Below are 15534 nucleotides of genomic sequence, written 5' to 3'. Positions count from 1 at the left end.
GTCCGCGCCCCGGGTGGGGCAGGTCGAGCGGTGTGCGCTATGCCTTTAAGTCCCAGCGAGATGAGCTCTGTGAGTCGCAGCCGAGGCTAGCGCGGGACGTCGCCATCAGCCCGGCTCAGGCCAAGAGCGAGGGGACAGCAGGGACCCTCGCCGCCCACTGCGTGCCGGTAGCTGGGGGTCAGCTAGCGGCAGGCGGTACCCGCTGTGATGCGGAGAATGTGAGAGGCAGCGCAGGGCCGTGGGAGGGTGGGCGCGGAAAAGGGCGGCGGCGAGGCAGACGAAGAGACAGCGGGAGAGGCCGGGGACCGGTCGGGGACTGGTGGGGGACAGAGGGCAGGAAGAAAGGAGCAAGAGCACACGCAGAGGCAGGGGTGAGGGGTGGGGGACTGCAGGAACCTGGCCGTGGGGCCCGACTGAGGTGACGAGCGTGGCCACGGTGGGGCAGAGCATAACGGAGGAGCAGGGACGCCCGCGGGGTGTCCTCTGGGAGTGGCGGGGTACGTGAGGCACGGCCGGCCCAGGAGGGGTCTCGAGGCGAGGACGCTGGGACAGCCGGGGGCTTCGATGAGCGCCCCGGGAGGGCGAGAACCCGAGTGCAGAGCCCGGTGTGCGGCAGCGGGGGTGTGTGCGCGTCCAAGTGTGCGCGTGTGTGCGCGAGTGTGAGCGCACAGGCGGGTGGGAGCGCGCTTTAGGGATTCTGCTGGCATCGCAGCGTGGAGAGCAGGAGGCAGGAATCGGGTGTGCAGGGGAGCGCGGGGGCCCTCCCGCGCACACACTGCGCGTGCTCTCCCGTGCATACACACTCACACATACATACTCTCTCTCTCTCACACACACACACATACACACACACACACACACACACGCACGCACACGCACACACGCCCTTCCTGCTTCGCTCATTGCTGCTACTACCATCTCGGAGCCGAGCCCTGCAGAGCGGGAACCCAAGCTGGAGCAGGGATCGGAGGCTAGCCGGGTGATGCCGGCCCAGAGCAGAGCCGCGTGGACGGCGCGCTCGGATGGTGAGTGTGGCCGGGTCGGGATGCTGCGGCTGGGCTGGGGCCGTAGGGGTGCAGGAGGGGGAGCTGGGGTGTCAGCCAGCCGGCAGCGCAGCGTGCGCAGCCTCTGATTGGGCTGGAACCTCGGGGGCAGCGGTGGGGGTGGGGTGTCGAATGCGCGTCCGTGACGGGCGTGCACGCTCGGCACCCCTTGGCGTGACCGCGCTCCTCGCCTGCTGCGCAGCTCCGTCAAACCTCACCTGAGAGGAATCACCCAGGCTTGGAGCAACTTTGCAGAGCATCCCGGGCGTGGCGGGCCTGGAGGCAGTGTGGGTGGAGGCGCTTTAATGGTTCAACTTTGGCTTTTCTTTCACAAGGAGAAAACATGAGGGAGAGTGGGATGGGGACTCTGGTTGGACCCCTCTGGTGGGTCAAGGGGTACCCTCCTGACATCCCATCAGGTCAGCCATGGGCTCCCTGGGATGCCCATGGAGCCCAACAGTGCCACTGGAATTGTTACCATACCAGATTCCTGTGACCCTGCCAGGGTCAGGCGGGACTGCATACTATAGCTCCACAAGGGCCAAGCAATGTCTGCAGCTAGCATGAAGGTGGGGGAATGGGGAGCATGCAGATGTGTGACCGCGAGTGTGTCCCTTGCTCAGTGGGCAGCTGAAAGAAAGGAACTACCTGCCAATGCAAACTATTAGGTCCGAGTTGAGCCATTGAGGACTAGATGCCCAGTTCTCAAGGGGCTGAGGATAGATAGAAGGGGCGTTCCAGGCCAACTAGCCTGGCATCCCCATCCCAGCTTAGAGCAATGTATACCAGCCTCTCTTACTCGGTTATCCCCTTCCCTGTGAGTCTCTGCTGGTCCTGTACTGGCTGCTTGAGGGAACCTTCTCATAGTCTCCTTGCTAAGCCCTCTTTAGCTCCAGCACAGGTTCCTCCTTTTCTAGGAAGCAACTTTTGGATGTTGATTGATCTTGAATCCTTCCAGCTCTCTTCCGTGTAGATGGAGCCCATATATGTTTTCTTCTTGGCATTCAAAGTACAAGCCTTTGGGCTTAGAAGCCTCGATCTTAGCTTGGTTGCTGCTTGGAGTGGCATGGTGGTTGGACTAGCCAGAATCTAGCTAGATTTTCCAGGAAGGAAATCTCTACTTGTGACTAGCTTTCAGATTAACGCTTCCTTCCACCTCCATTATCTCCCTGGAGTCTCTCAGCCACCTCAGGGAGGCTTTCTGTTCACAGAGGAGGGTACTGAAGCAGAAACTGAGCTAAGAGGCTCTCTGATGCTCTGATCCTGGTCCTGGGGAAGCAGGAAGGGAAAGGCAGGATGATTGGACTTTATTGCCCAGGAACCCGGACTCCAGAAGCCCGTTGCTGGGGTCATCTCAGTACAGCTCTTTGCTGTCAGTTACTAACATCTTTCCCAGGTGGGACAGCTACTCAGCCTGGAGTAGTTTAGCTAAGGCACTTTATCTCTCTGGTTTGGTCTATGAAACCTCTTGCTCCAGTCTGGTTAAACTTAGCTGCCAAGATTTGGGGCCAGATCCTGTCTGTGCTCTGTGATGGTTTGTAGCCTGGACTGCTAGCTATACTCAGCACAGCTCTGGCATGTCAGTATTTTTCCAGGATCAGAGCTAGGCTGAGCCTTGGCAATGTCCATTCTGTGTGGGCTCCCCTGGGCCAAAGAGTTCACCTTTTAGCAAGTAATTTTGCTGTAGAGAGCTAAACGTATCCTTAGGGGAAGGAAGGGATCCTAATGGCCTCTGGGCCCTTTCCTGCCCAGGGGGCCCAGCTCAAATACAGGAAGTCAGAACAGCCTGCAGGTCTCTGACTCCTCAGGTCCATTCAGGCCTTTGGAGGTGCAGGCTGTGTCTCAGGGATGGCTGGGTTGCCCCTTGGGTGTGGTGGTTGTGTCTGCAGGAACGATGCTGCCATAGCTTCCTCAGCTTCTGTTGGCTTTCCCACCCAGGCAGCCTCTCTGCCTCTCCGCCTTTCTTCTGTGCTGGCTCTGGCTGATTCTCCAACTCCTGCTGACTTGTTCTCAACCACAGCCTTTCTGTTCTCTTTCAACCATGCTTCCTCTACCTCTCTGTCTCCCTAAACTGGACCTTTGTTTTATTCTGAAGGGCTGAAAACCCAACCGAGGGCATACATGTGAGGCAAGTCCTCTATCATTGAACCTTCAATTTTTGTTTCTTGGGTGTGGACCAATGTTCCAGGTGGCTAGAGAATGGCCAAATGTCTGGCATGGCTCAACTTCTGCCACCAAGGCCTGTTTGAACCTCTGCCCTGTTCTTCTGTTCTAGAGGTGGCTCTGCTCCATGCTTGCAGCTGGTTTTAGCCAGATGAGCTCTCTGTGTCTTCCTAAGCTGGGGAAGGGGCAATTCACCTCCTTGGCTCCTTATCTGTGCTGCTGGGGTAGGAATCCTCCTGAGGACCACTGACTGTCCCCTTGGGAAGATAGCCACTCCCACTCCAACCTCAGGTACGTGGCCCCCAGATTCTCTTGCTAGCCAGGGCTAGCAAGACATCCCTCACCCCATTTTGTCTGGGGTTTAAATTGTAAAATTGTTACATTCAAATGAGCCACCTAAGGAAGTTGCTGGGTAGACTGGATCATGAGGTGACTTGTTGGCAAAAGTCTCTGGCCACTTAGACCTCCTTTAGAGGTAGAGAGTCACTCTGATCAGTGTACATCTGATCAGTGTACATCTTCTTCATAATTTCTCACGGCTAAATACCTATCCCCCCAAACCGCACCTTGGTCCTTTCTCTCCACTGCCTGGAATTCTGCATTTTGGGCTCACTGAGCATCTGAGACATCTGGTTTGGAACCTGGGGTGCATGTTGATGATAACGCTGTCCCTCCATGGATGAACTGTGAAGGGGAACCAGGCTTGGACCCACAACCCTGGGTCTGAGCAGAGAGAGCCGAGCGAGTCCACAAGCACAGGTTGGGGGACGAGGAGGGGCAGTTCAGAGGGCATGGAAGGGCCAGGAGGTATTCGGGCCTGCTGAAATGTTTCTGGTGCATGGTGGATGCTCAATAAATCTTTGTTGAATCAATGAGTGACTGGAGAATGTGGATGTGGGTGAGGGCTTTCCAGGAGATGGCCCAGCATTAGCAAAGGCAAGGAGGTGGGAAGCACCCGGTGTGGGTAGAGTGTGTTTGCTATGGAGTAGCTCACACGGGAGAATGACAGGCAATAAGCAGGACGACATGAAGAGAGTCTGAGTGCCCAGAGAAGGAGCATGTGTTGATGCCGGATACAGGGGTCAGAGATAAAATTCTTAAGGGACAAAATTAGATTTTCAATTTAAACCATGTCTGCTGGTGGTGATGGGGAGCCTTGCTTGGCCAGAGAGGTAGTCCTGAGGCTGTGAGGGAGTCCAGGCTCAGGGGCAGCAGCCATCTTCCTGTGAAGGGCAAGTGATCAAAGACAGATTCTTTCCGAGTGGGTCACAAGAGTTGGCCTAGGGCTCAGGTTAGCTCCAGCATCACCTATGAGATATGCAGAAATGGTCAGTGCCCCAAGTCACAGATGTAGTTCCCAGTATTGTGTGCCTCTAAGCAAGCCACTGAGCCATCCCTTGGGCCTCAGTGTCTCTCTATATCTTGACAATGGGGTAGACTGTCTCCCTGCATAACTGGAGTGAGCTTGGGTGATCTATAGCCTTGGAAGTGGGATACAAAGGGATGGGGTTAGAGGTCAGCATTGCTGTTAGATAGATAAAGAGATCAAGCCCCAGAGGGGCCATGACTGGCATAGGGCATGAAGTCGGGGGTACAGCATTCCAGCCTAGCATTTCCTTGGCTATTCCTGGGGCCTGCTGGGCAGAGGTAGATGGGGTGGTGAGGGCCTCTGGGGCTCTAAAGAGGACATCCTCAGGCAGTTGCTTTGGTAGTCCAGCTGTCAGGGAGCATATGGGGCCATATGGCCACATCAGGGTAGGTGATTGCTGCCGGAAGAGAGATATCGGCTGTCACTGTGGCCTTTTGGGTCTACAGGCACCGCCAGCCACCAGGGCCAGGTCAGGCAGAGGCCAAAATGGAACTTGATGTCCAGGCTAGTTTGGACATGGAGGTTGGGTCTTGGCAGGCAGCCCGGTTCTAGCACCCATCTGCTAGGGCACCTGGCCAGGCAGCTTTGTGCCTGGGACATCCAGCTTGCCTAAGGGCAGCTGTAACAACCACCATACTCTGAGATGCCCCACACAGCTCTGATGGCCTTGCAGCCCATGAGCCTTAGGGAGCCAGTTTTGGGCCTCAGTGGAGTCTGTCTGTGTATGTGGTGGTATACTTCCTCACACTGAGAACTGATTCTGTCTCTGAGATTCTGGGTGTAGAAAGCCTTAAACCAACCAGGTACGATCAAAATGGCCTGGGGTGTACATGCCAGATGGAACTGGGTTTCAGTTCTTACTCAGCTGCTGCCAAGTCTGGTGAACCTGGATACATCACACCTTTTTTTTTTTAAACTTCAGTTTCTTTACCTGTATCATGGAGAGATTGATATTAATGTAATAGAAATGTCATCAATAGACTGTGAAAACATTCTCTTGAAGTGTAGAGCACCAGGCAATGGGAGCTCATTTTGTGCCTTCTGTGGGGAGAGGGATGTAAGGTCCATGGATTTCAGTGTCCTGACAGAAGCAAAGAGAAGCCTTGGCATTGTCTCCTAGAACAAAACTTGCTATATAATTTTCATATTTTAATACTTTTTGGGGGCGTGGTAGTAGTACCTTTTGTGTAGCTCAGGCTGGCCTTAAACTCACTACCCAGTAGAAGATGGCCTTGAATCCTGATCCTTCTGCTTCCACCTACAAAGTGCTGGGGTCACAAGCATGTGTTACCACATCTGATTCACCATACACGCACGCGCACGTGCGTGCACACACACACACACACATAATATTTATTTATTATTTTAATTTAGGTGTGTGAGTTTTGCCTGCGTGTGTGTAAGTGCCCCTTATGCATACAGTACCTAAAGAAAGAAGTCAGCAGAAGGCATTGGACCCTATGGAGCCGGAGTTACAGATGGTTGTGAGCCATCAAGTGGGAGCTGGGAACTGAACCTGGGTCCTTTGCAAGAGCAGCCAGTGACCTTAGACTGCAGAGCCGTTTCCCCTGCCCCTTTCCTGCATTTTTATATTCACGTGTGACCCTGATGACTGTCCTATGCCGAGGGCAGAACACTGCCTCATCCCACAGATGAGAAGAGAGATGTCAGGGAAGTGATACCACAGAAGTGACAGAGCTTGCTGGGCTGAGCTATGCCTCTGGACTCCTAGTCCAGTGCTCTTATTCAGGATTAGATTCCCCAGACTCCTGGGACAGAGACTGAGAGTGGGTTTGTCTTCCATCTGCTCCAAGCCTGGAGACTCTGGACATCCCTGTGTAGCCCTGATTCCATTAAAGCAGGAGTAAATGGTCCTGGTGTCCAGCCTCAGTCACAGCAGCTGGTACCAGGGATGTTCAAGAGCATTCATTACCTGTGTTTCTCTATCCTCTCCAAGTGGGCAAGGGGCTAAGTGTGGGCAGCTTCCTGGTGAGGTAGGGCAGGAGAAGCTGGGAGGACCTGGGGGTGGCCTTCATATAGTTCTGGGATATGCCAAAGTGAGTGGGGCTCAGTCTTCTGGGAGTGGGTGAAGGTCCTGGACTCTGCCTCTGATTGCTGTGTGACTCTCGGGAGGCCACTATTCTCCCAAGCCCCATTTCTCTGTAGATTGGAAAGAGGGGTCTCTTAGCCTGTGTCCCAAGGCTAGTTTTGAGGCTCTTGTACACGTATGTATTTGTAAGTGGGTGGAACATAAGAACAATATTCTGCAGCAGTGAGTCCAGGATCTGGACCTTACAATTTAATGACCTTGCAAGCATTTGGTGATTCACTAGCTGGGCACTTCCTTTGAGCCCAGCTGTGCTGGGTGCTATGGGGACAGAGATGACTAAGACCAGCCGCTTGAGGCATGTAGCCTGGAGGTGACTGTGGATAGTCCCTCTCAGCACATGGTAGTGGTTAATGCTGTCACTCAGTACCCTACTGGTTTCCCTGTTCCCTCCAGGCTGGTGTCCCCACTCCCCAGCACCTTGCCTAGTCTGACTCTGTGGTTCAGGCAGTCCTCTGCTATCACCCCCTCCCTGTGCTGTGGGTTTATCCATCTTGGGTAGCTGGCATGCTCAGGGGACAGATAAACTAATTGAGGCATGTGGCTCATCCCTCAGGGCCTCCATGGTCCCTGCACTTCCTCCTTGGGTGGCCCCAGGGCCCAGGATGTGGGCTGTGCCCAGGATCTTGTTTGAGAAACTTAAAAGTTATGGACGGCTTTTCTGCTGCATGGCTCACCGCAGACATAACCCCGCTCTGTCCCCAGAGGCTCCATCAGACTGGTGCATGGTGCCCAGTCACTGGCCACACATAACTCTTGCGATGAATTGCACAGCATTCAGCAATTAGCGATTGATTATTTGGGGTTCTGATAACTCTTCATGATCGACCAGTGGGGCAGGCCTGGCTAGCGCTTGTGTGGGTCAGCTGGGCCAGGCTGGAGGATTTCCATCATGCTGTTCATCCCTGACCAGGAGGCTGGACAAACAGGAGCTAGAGAGCAGAGGTGCTGGGTCTCCCTCCAGTCTGGGGCCCAGGGTTGAGACTGGGGAGGAGGAGCATTGGGGCACACAGGGAAGTTTTGCTCACCCCTTCTTTCCTTTGTGTTTTTTATTTTATTTTATAATTCAACTTAATTTTACTTATCAGCCATGGATTCCCCTGTCTTCCTGCCTCCCACCCCCCTCCCCCCAGCCCACCCCTCATTCCTATCTCCTCCAGGGCAAAGACTCCCCTGGGGATTCAGCTCAACCTCGTAGATTCAGTTGAGGCAGGTCCAGTCCCCTCCTCCCTTCACCCAGGCTGAGCAAAGTGTCCCAGCATAGGCCCTAGGTTCCAAACAGCCAGCTCATGCACTAAGGACAGGTTCTGCTCCCACTGCCTGGGGGCCTCCCAAACAGTTCAAGCTAATCAACTGTCTCACTTATCCAGAGGGCCTGATCCAATTGGGGGCTCCTCAGCTATTGGTTCATAGTTCATGTGTTTCCATTAGTTTGGCTATTCATTCCTGTGCTTTTCTTATTTTTTTTTTTTTCCAGTCTATGCTAGCTCTTGGTCTCCTCTTTCCCACCTGTTAAATGGTCACTTTGCCTTTGAATGATGGCAGCTTGTCCTCATTTTTACCTGATATGCCTTGAGTAGGAACATCTTGAGGTTCAGAGACGATGGACCCTGTACCATGATTTACTGCAGAGAGGCCAGGGGACTGGAGGACAGAGGACACAGACAATAGTTACCATAATAAAGTGCTGAGTCTGACTTCTAAACAGGGAGCTGGGCTCCAGCACAATGTAGGAGAGAGCAATTTCTAGGGAACCTGCATGCGGAGACGGTGGGGGGTGGGGGATGTTTAACCTACATACAAGACCTGATTGCCTTTGAGGGTATGCTCAGAAGCTCAGGGCATGGTTTGTGGGCTTGGTCATGTGATCAATGCTTTTTAACTTTCTGTTAGGAACATTTTCAGACACACAGAAAAGCAAAGAGAATAGTACAGGGAACTCCCAGACACCTTCGCCTGGATTTAACAATCTTTTTTTTTCCTCTGAATTATTTTGAAGCATATCTTCGACATCATGACATTTCATCCCTAAATAGTTCCAACATTTGTCTCTTAAAACAAGAGAAAATGTTTCTGTCTAATCTCAAAGGGTCGTGTGTATTTTCTCCATTTTATCCTTGAGCGATGAGGAAACCAAAGTCCCAGAAGCCATCTGTCCTGTCCAAGGTCACATAACAGAAGAGAAAGGGGACCGAGGGGGTGGCCCTGGGTGTCAGGCAGGCCTGGTGCACACAGGAGGGGTACAAGAGGCCGAGGAGCCCCAGAGCCCCGAGGACGGCAGGAATAGGAACACCTCTGGGAGGGGCTTTGAGCACAGACTGGAGTTCCATAGGAGACAGGAAGTGACCTCTTTTAGATTAATTGTCTCTCTTCCCTTTGTTTGCAAAGGGATTAATAAGGAACTGCAGTGTCAGGAAAAACTAAAACAACTCCTTGTTTATTGTTTAATTTAGGAGAACATTATTGGGCTTTGGCCATGCAGGTTCTAGGGAGGCAATGGGGAAGATGGCAGGATGTGTGTGTGGGGTGTGTGTGTGTGTGTGTGTGTGTGTGTGTGTGTGTGTGTGTGTGAAAGACAGAGAGACAGAGAGAGAGAGACAGAGAGAGAGACAGAGAGACAGAGAGAGAGAGACAGAGAGACAGACAGAGAGAGACAGACAGAGAGAGACAGACAGACAGAGAGAGACAGAGAGACAGACAGACAGAGAGAGAGGGAGACAGAGACAGAGAGAGACACACAGAGAGAGAGACAGAGAGACAGAGAGAGAGGGAGACAGAGACAGAGAGAGATTACCTTTGTGTATATAACACTGTAGTCACTTACTCACAGGGGAAGGCTGTGCAGGTGGAGGAAGAGCCCTCCGAGGGATGTCCTGAGACACTGGTATCAGGGTTGTTTTGGGGCATTGAGGTAGGAATGAGAAAGCCCCTGGGAGAGAGATAACCAGAGGAAGAGCGAAAGACAGAGATAGCAAGCTGCTTTTGATCCGTGGTCTGTGTCCCTGCAGGCTGACAGATTCCTTAAGCCTGTGTGTTCCCTGCCATCAGGGAAGGAGAGGACTGAAACCCAGTGAGGGCCCAGTGGTGCCTGTCATCAGTTAGACTGGGTGACCTGTTTTCTCTGGAGGAACTGAGTGGGGGTGGGCCTCACATGCTCTGTCTGAGTGAGGTGGGAGCACTATCCATGGCTGGTCCTTCAAGCCCTGATGAATGGGAATTAAGCTGGGGATGGTTACAAGAGAGTCCAAGACTTGCCCCTTACCTCACCAGGCCACTTTCTGCTGTCCCAGTGTGCAGGGATGGGCAGAGAGCACCATGCCTACAGTCCATGGATATCTCTTCACTGTGTACACTCTATCTCTGCAGGAACCCAGCTAGGGCCTGAGAGAATGCTACCCTCGAAAACTGGGGCTCGGAGAGGTCACCCACCTGTCAGTGTGAAGTTGAGATTTGAGCCCAGAGCTCTCTGATGGACCCTGAGGCCTGGCTTCTGCTCTCAGCTTTATTCTCAATGGCTGCTCTCTTGGTGTCGGTTTCCGATTGGATCCCATGGCCTGGGGGAGGGGAGATATCAAAGGTTAAGCTTCAGGTATAGGCTAAAGAGGAGGCAGAATATCTGTCTTCCTTTTCCTGTGCTAGAGGCTTCTCAGGGCTCAGAATGAGGGTCTCCATGGCCCCAAGGAAGTCTTTCTTAAGCCATAATATTACTGGCTCCATACTCACTCATTAGATCTCCATGTGCAGAGACTTCCGCAGCTCTCTACAGCCTTTGCTCCCAGCTGTCACAAATCTTCCTGGTGAGCATTGGTTGAGTGCCGCATGGGAGCCTGTGGACTCAATAGGCCATCCTGGGGCCTGGGGAGTCATGCCTGAGAGTCAAGCATTAACGAAGGCAGAGTGAGTTTACCCAACTCCTGTTAGTTATAGTGCCCAGTACTTTGTATTACCTTACCCAATCCTATCAAGCCCATGGACTATGTCTTGTTACCATTTCTATTTTTTTTTTTTTTCCGAGACAAGGTTTCTCTACAGCTTTGGAGCCTGTCCTGGACTAGCTCTGTAGACCAGGCTGGCCTCGAACTCACAGAACTCACCTGCCTCTGCCTCCCGAATGCTGGGATTACAGGCATGCGCCACCACTGCCCGGCACCATTTCTATTTAATAGGTGAGGAAAGTTGGCTCAGAGAGGATGAAGGCCTTGCAGAAATCACTCAGGGAAAGGAATGGAAAAACATTTGCTCCTCAAGGAGGCTGTGTCTATTCCGGGCAGGGGCTCAGTGTGGAGCGAGGCAGACAGAAGTGAGGTTATGGGAAGAGGCAACTGCTCCGGGTTTGGAAAGAGGCCATCAACGGTCCTGGGAAGGTTCAGGGTGCAGGGGAGGCAGGGGTGGTCCAATGCAGAGGCCCAGTGAGATCTGGACACGGATGTAGGCCATCCCAAGACCTGGAGACTCATGCCTGAGGGTCAAGCATGGATGAAGCAGAATGAGTTTGCTGAACACCTGTTAGTCACACTTGAGCAGGACCTGTGTCCTCGGTCCTACAGTAGTGGTTGTTCTCAGGATGTGGAAGGTCTGGGCTTTCCAGAGATGGCAGTGGGCAAGGTAGTGGGAAGGGGGTAAGAGTGGAAGCCAGTAGGGGCTTCTCTCCCTTGGGTGCAGGCAGAAGGGTGGTTCCTCTCTGCACCACATCAGGTCCTTTGCCTACCTCAGCGTAGGGCGGGAGAGGGAAGGTGGGGCTCCCCGGCCCCTTCAGGACCTTCCCTCTGAGGGAATATTTTATCTCCACCATCTCTGCTGCCCAAAATTGTTGCTTTTAGCACCCCCGCCCCACCCCCTACTCGATGCTGGAACCCTGCCGCGCTGGGCGCTCGCTTCCTCACTTTTGCTAGAGCCCAGAGTCCCCTCCAAAAACTCTAATTGCTTTGAAGCTGTGATGGTTGGCAAAAGCAATTTTCTTTACATTATGGAGGAAGGGGAGGGGGGAAGATCCACCATGCTTTCTTCCCTTTCCCTAATGTTTGGTTTTGAGTTGCCCCTCACTGCTGCTACAGCCCTGAGAGAAGGGGCAGAGGAGAAGCGAGCTGGAGGCAAGAACACCAAGAGATGGGCACATTGCTTCCCCATTACAGAATGTCCATGTGTCCTTTAGCCTCCAATAGATAGTTTCGGAGCACATACACCAGAGACAACTTCAGGACAAGGACACCTCGGTCATCAGCCGCTGCAGCCCCAGCAGAGTGTGACACACAGTGTGTGCCCAGGTGAGACTGAGTGCCTGGAGGAATGGCCCTACTGTGGTCCAGGGACTTTGCCACGCTGTGGGAATGTACAGGATGAGTTAGACAAAGCCCCTGTGCCCGAGAGCCCACTGGTTATAGCAGAGCTCCACAAAAGCCTATTTTTTTGTGTTAGTCACTCACAGTTTGGGGTAGGATGTGCCAGGGAGCCAGAGAGAGCTACGTAGAGGAGAGACACTTGGGTTGCATCTTGGAGAGGGCCGGGGTTCTGACAGGTGAGCTGGAGCCAAGGAGGAGGCGCTTTCACAGCAGATGTGATTTTGCAGAGGGAGAAGTGACCTCGGGGGACTTTAGTGTGACTGGTGCAGAGGCTTCCTGGGTGGGTCTGAGCTTCTGGGGAAGGCTTTGCAGTAGTCTGTTGGCAAGTGGAGAGCCATAGAAGGGTTCTGAGAAAGAGGTAAGTACTGGCAGGATCCTTCTGGGTCTGCAATGGGGCAGTGGGATAGGAATGCTAGCTGGGGTCCACTGAGGTAAATCTGGGGGGATGGTGTTTAAGATATGGGACCCACATCCTACTGCTCACCTCTGCTGTCTGTCTATACAGTAGTGAGGGGGCTTAAGGTTTTACCCTGGACCCTGGGATGGTGTCCTTTGGTTTGGTGGTGGATCTAGTTCATAGGTCTCTATTTCCCTAGACAGGTTTTTTTCCCCTGTGTTCTTAAAGGCACAACCCTCTACAGTTCATAAAGCCTAGTTACCTCTGACTCTAAAGCCGACCTGGAACAGTCCCTTGAGTTGAGATGAAAGATCAGGGACCGATGTCCTTGACAGACATAGATCCCACTGGGCTTCAGCTCCAGGTTTCAGGGCCCCAGACCGTGGCCAGGACTACTTCTGTTGAGCCTCCATCCTCCAGTCGCCAACCCTCTCCTCTCTTCCCTTCTCCAGACCATGTTCCTTCCCTGTTTGCAGAGTGTATGGGGCTTTTCAAAAGCATTAATGATAGAGAGTAAATTGGAATCGGAGAGGAATCATAGCTGGGCGTTCTCAGAGGCCTGCCTCTGCCCTTGCATCTCACAGCCATATTGAAGTGGGCAGCCAGACCAGAATATGAATGAGTCTGGGGCTGGCATTGGTCTTAATTTGCTGGGGAGCGCTGCCTGGCCAGACGGTATTCACCGGTAGCAAAGTTGTTTGCAATGAGGTCTGTCCAGTCGCTGGCCATTGCTAGCCAGGACTGGTTTCTAGGGACTGAATTTGTATAGCCCATGGCTACAGAGGAGCCGTGACAGAAAACTCAAGTTCAGCTCTACCCCCCAAATCTCTGTGTGTGTGTCAGAGATTTGTAGTTGGCCCTGGTAAGGCCAGGCATATATAGAACCAGTGTGGCTCCCAAGGGTCTGGGGTCTTCATCTGGATATCCTGGAACTTGTGTGGAGTTGGCCGCCATCTCTCCGATCACTGGCCCTCTCACACTGGGGTTTCCATTTTTAAGCTGCTTGTGATCCTTGGAACCTAAAGGGGCCAGGTAGGTAATGGGTAGCTCTGGCAGGTGTGTTGTAACAGGGCATGGTGGAGACGGTGGCGCTATGGAGGCACTATGGAGGCTCAGTGGAGGCACAGACACCTCCAGCTTGGAGCCCTGCTGTGGCTCTTCTGCATGGCTACGCTGCTCTTGCTGGATGGTGATCATCTTGTCTCTTCAGAGTTTGGAACTGGCACCTGGCAGGCTCCCTAAAGCATCATTCATGGCAATCCTCCTGCTTCGATATGGGGAGACTGAGGCCTAGAGATGAAGGACAGGAAAGTCCTCTTCTTGGCTTTAAGCAAACTGTACCACTAGGCCCGTCACAGCAGGATAAAGAGGAGGTTTTGTGCTCTAGTTGTGTAGGAGTGGAACCCAGGGCCCAGGGCGGCTGCAACGGGGCTCCTGTAGATCTATGTTAGAGTGAGTTTGCTGGCCTTCAGGCCAGCTGCCTGCTTCTGGAAGGATCAGGAAGTGCTGAGACACCCATAGAGGCAGTGAAGGGCATGATGTATTTGTGTCAGAAGTGACTCCAGCCACAGCAGGGGGACCCTGGTCCAGATTTGTCACCAGCTCCCAGTGTGACCAAGGCCCTGGAAGAGCTAGAGGGAATTGAGGAAGGGATAGCCAAGCCCATGTGGCTTTCACCTGGTTGCCGAGCATTCTTGCCTGGTCCCAGGCTCCCATTGTCCTGCCCAAGCTCTCCATGACACCTCTTATTTCTTTTGTCCTTTAATGTGGGAGGTGTTGACAGCAGCCCTCAGGAGGGCCTGGGGCTCAGTGAGGCTATTTACCACTCTAGGGTCACCAGTCTCCTACCCCAGATCGGGCAGCAGGAAGCTAAGGAATGAGAGATGCCGGCCTCTGCCAAATGGACAGTATAGACCAGGCCTGCAACCTGGTGTTGGGGGTGGCCACAACCATACATGTTCTCAGGACTCCCAAGGACCACTATATGAAGCCAGGGACTTCAGCAGGAAAACCAAGGCCCAGAGAACTCAGGTGAAATTGGGGTTCCCAGTCCTTGCTGACCTCTGACCCATCCAGCTGGTGCTGGCTCTCTTCCTTGAAGGGAAACTCACTGCACACCAAAACTGTTCCTACCTTGAACAGCTCCTTTCCATGTCCAGAGCTGCATGCTCTCTCCATGACTCCCACAGGAGTCTTGGTGTAGACCCTGGGGCTACAGGCCTGTACCATCTTGTCTGTACTTGGTGCTTGACGTGTAGGGGGACATGGCATGCTTCAGCCTTCTTTTTAGTGAGGGGCCAGCCTTACTCGGTTCCTGTTTGTTCATAATCACTTTGGGTACAGACACCCTGTATCTAAAAGTCAGTTCCCAGTGCGTATGTTCATATCTAGCCCTGTGCTGTCTCAGTGCTCCCAGGTCCCTGGGGTCCCTAGTGGGGACCTCCTGTTTCGGTTATTGTCCAGGTGTCATGGTTAATGCCTGTTGACCATTGCGCTGTCACAGGACAGGAAAAACAGGCATTTGTGCCCAGGCCAGGCCATTTCTGCTCTACCCTGCCACCTCACAAAGGCCCATGGTATGTCTAGCTCAGGACCAATGCTCTGATATCCCATTGATCTATCCTACAAACATCTGTTCCTGGCGCCTCCTCTGTATCAGGCCTACGCTGGGCTCTGGGCTGCAGAGAACAAGATCTACCCCTGCCCTGGGGAGGTCAGCCATAGTAAGCAGAGTGAGAATAGTGCTGGGCAAAGATCGGGAACGGCCCTCAGCCCCCGAGTCCATAGGAGAAGCTTCTTGAAGGGGACTGGGAACTGGCCAGGGAGAGAAGATAGCCCTGTCAGAGGGCACAGTAGGTGCAGGTCTGTCAGGGAGGAAGAGCCCCAACACTGACTGAAGTAGACCTGGGAGGCACAGGGACCACCAGGCTTGAGTCTGAGGGTCAGTTGGAATGGGTTCCAAGGGGCCTACTGGGTCCAGTAAGGAACTTGGGGATTCCGAGTGAGGATTTGGAGATAGCAGCGAGAGTCATGCCCTTGTGTAAAGAGCATGACCTTCATATGGTTGGATCCTCACTGTGGAATGCAGCCCCGGCCCCTGCAGATGAGCTAGAAGA

At 53.3% G+C, this 15534-nt stretch overlaps 1 protein-coding gene across 4 annotated transcripts in view; it reads left to right on the top strand.

Moving 5' to 3' along the window:
• Positions 1 to 368: 368 nt before the first annotated feature.
• The window catches only part of Lingo1 (leucine rich repeat and Ig domain containing 1), a 185020-nt gene continuing 169854 nt past the window's right edge, over positions 369 to 15534 (top strand). For all 4 annotated transcript variants that reach the window (XM_036192325.1, XM_036192328.1, XM_036192326.1 and 1 more), the window contains exon 1: positions 369 to 1025. The gene's annotated coding sequence lies outside the window, so the exon portion shown is untranslated. The remainder of the gene's footprint in view (positions 1026 to 15534) is intronic.

This window comes from Onychomys torridus, chromosome 7 (genome assembly GCF_903995425.1).
Source record: "Onychomys torridus chromosome 7, mOncTor1.1, whole genome shotgun sequence".
Taxonomy (NCBI): Eukaryota; Metazoa; Chordata; class Mammalia; order Rodentia; family Cricetidae; genus Onychomys; species Onychomys torridus.
This window is presented reverse-complemented; position numbering and strand designations above follow the sequence as displayed.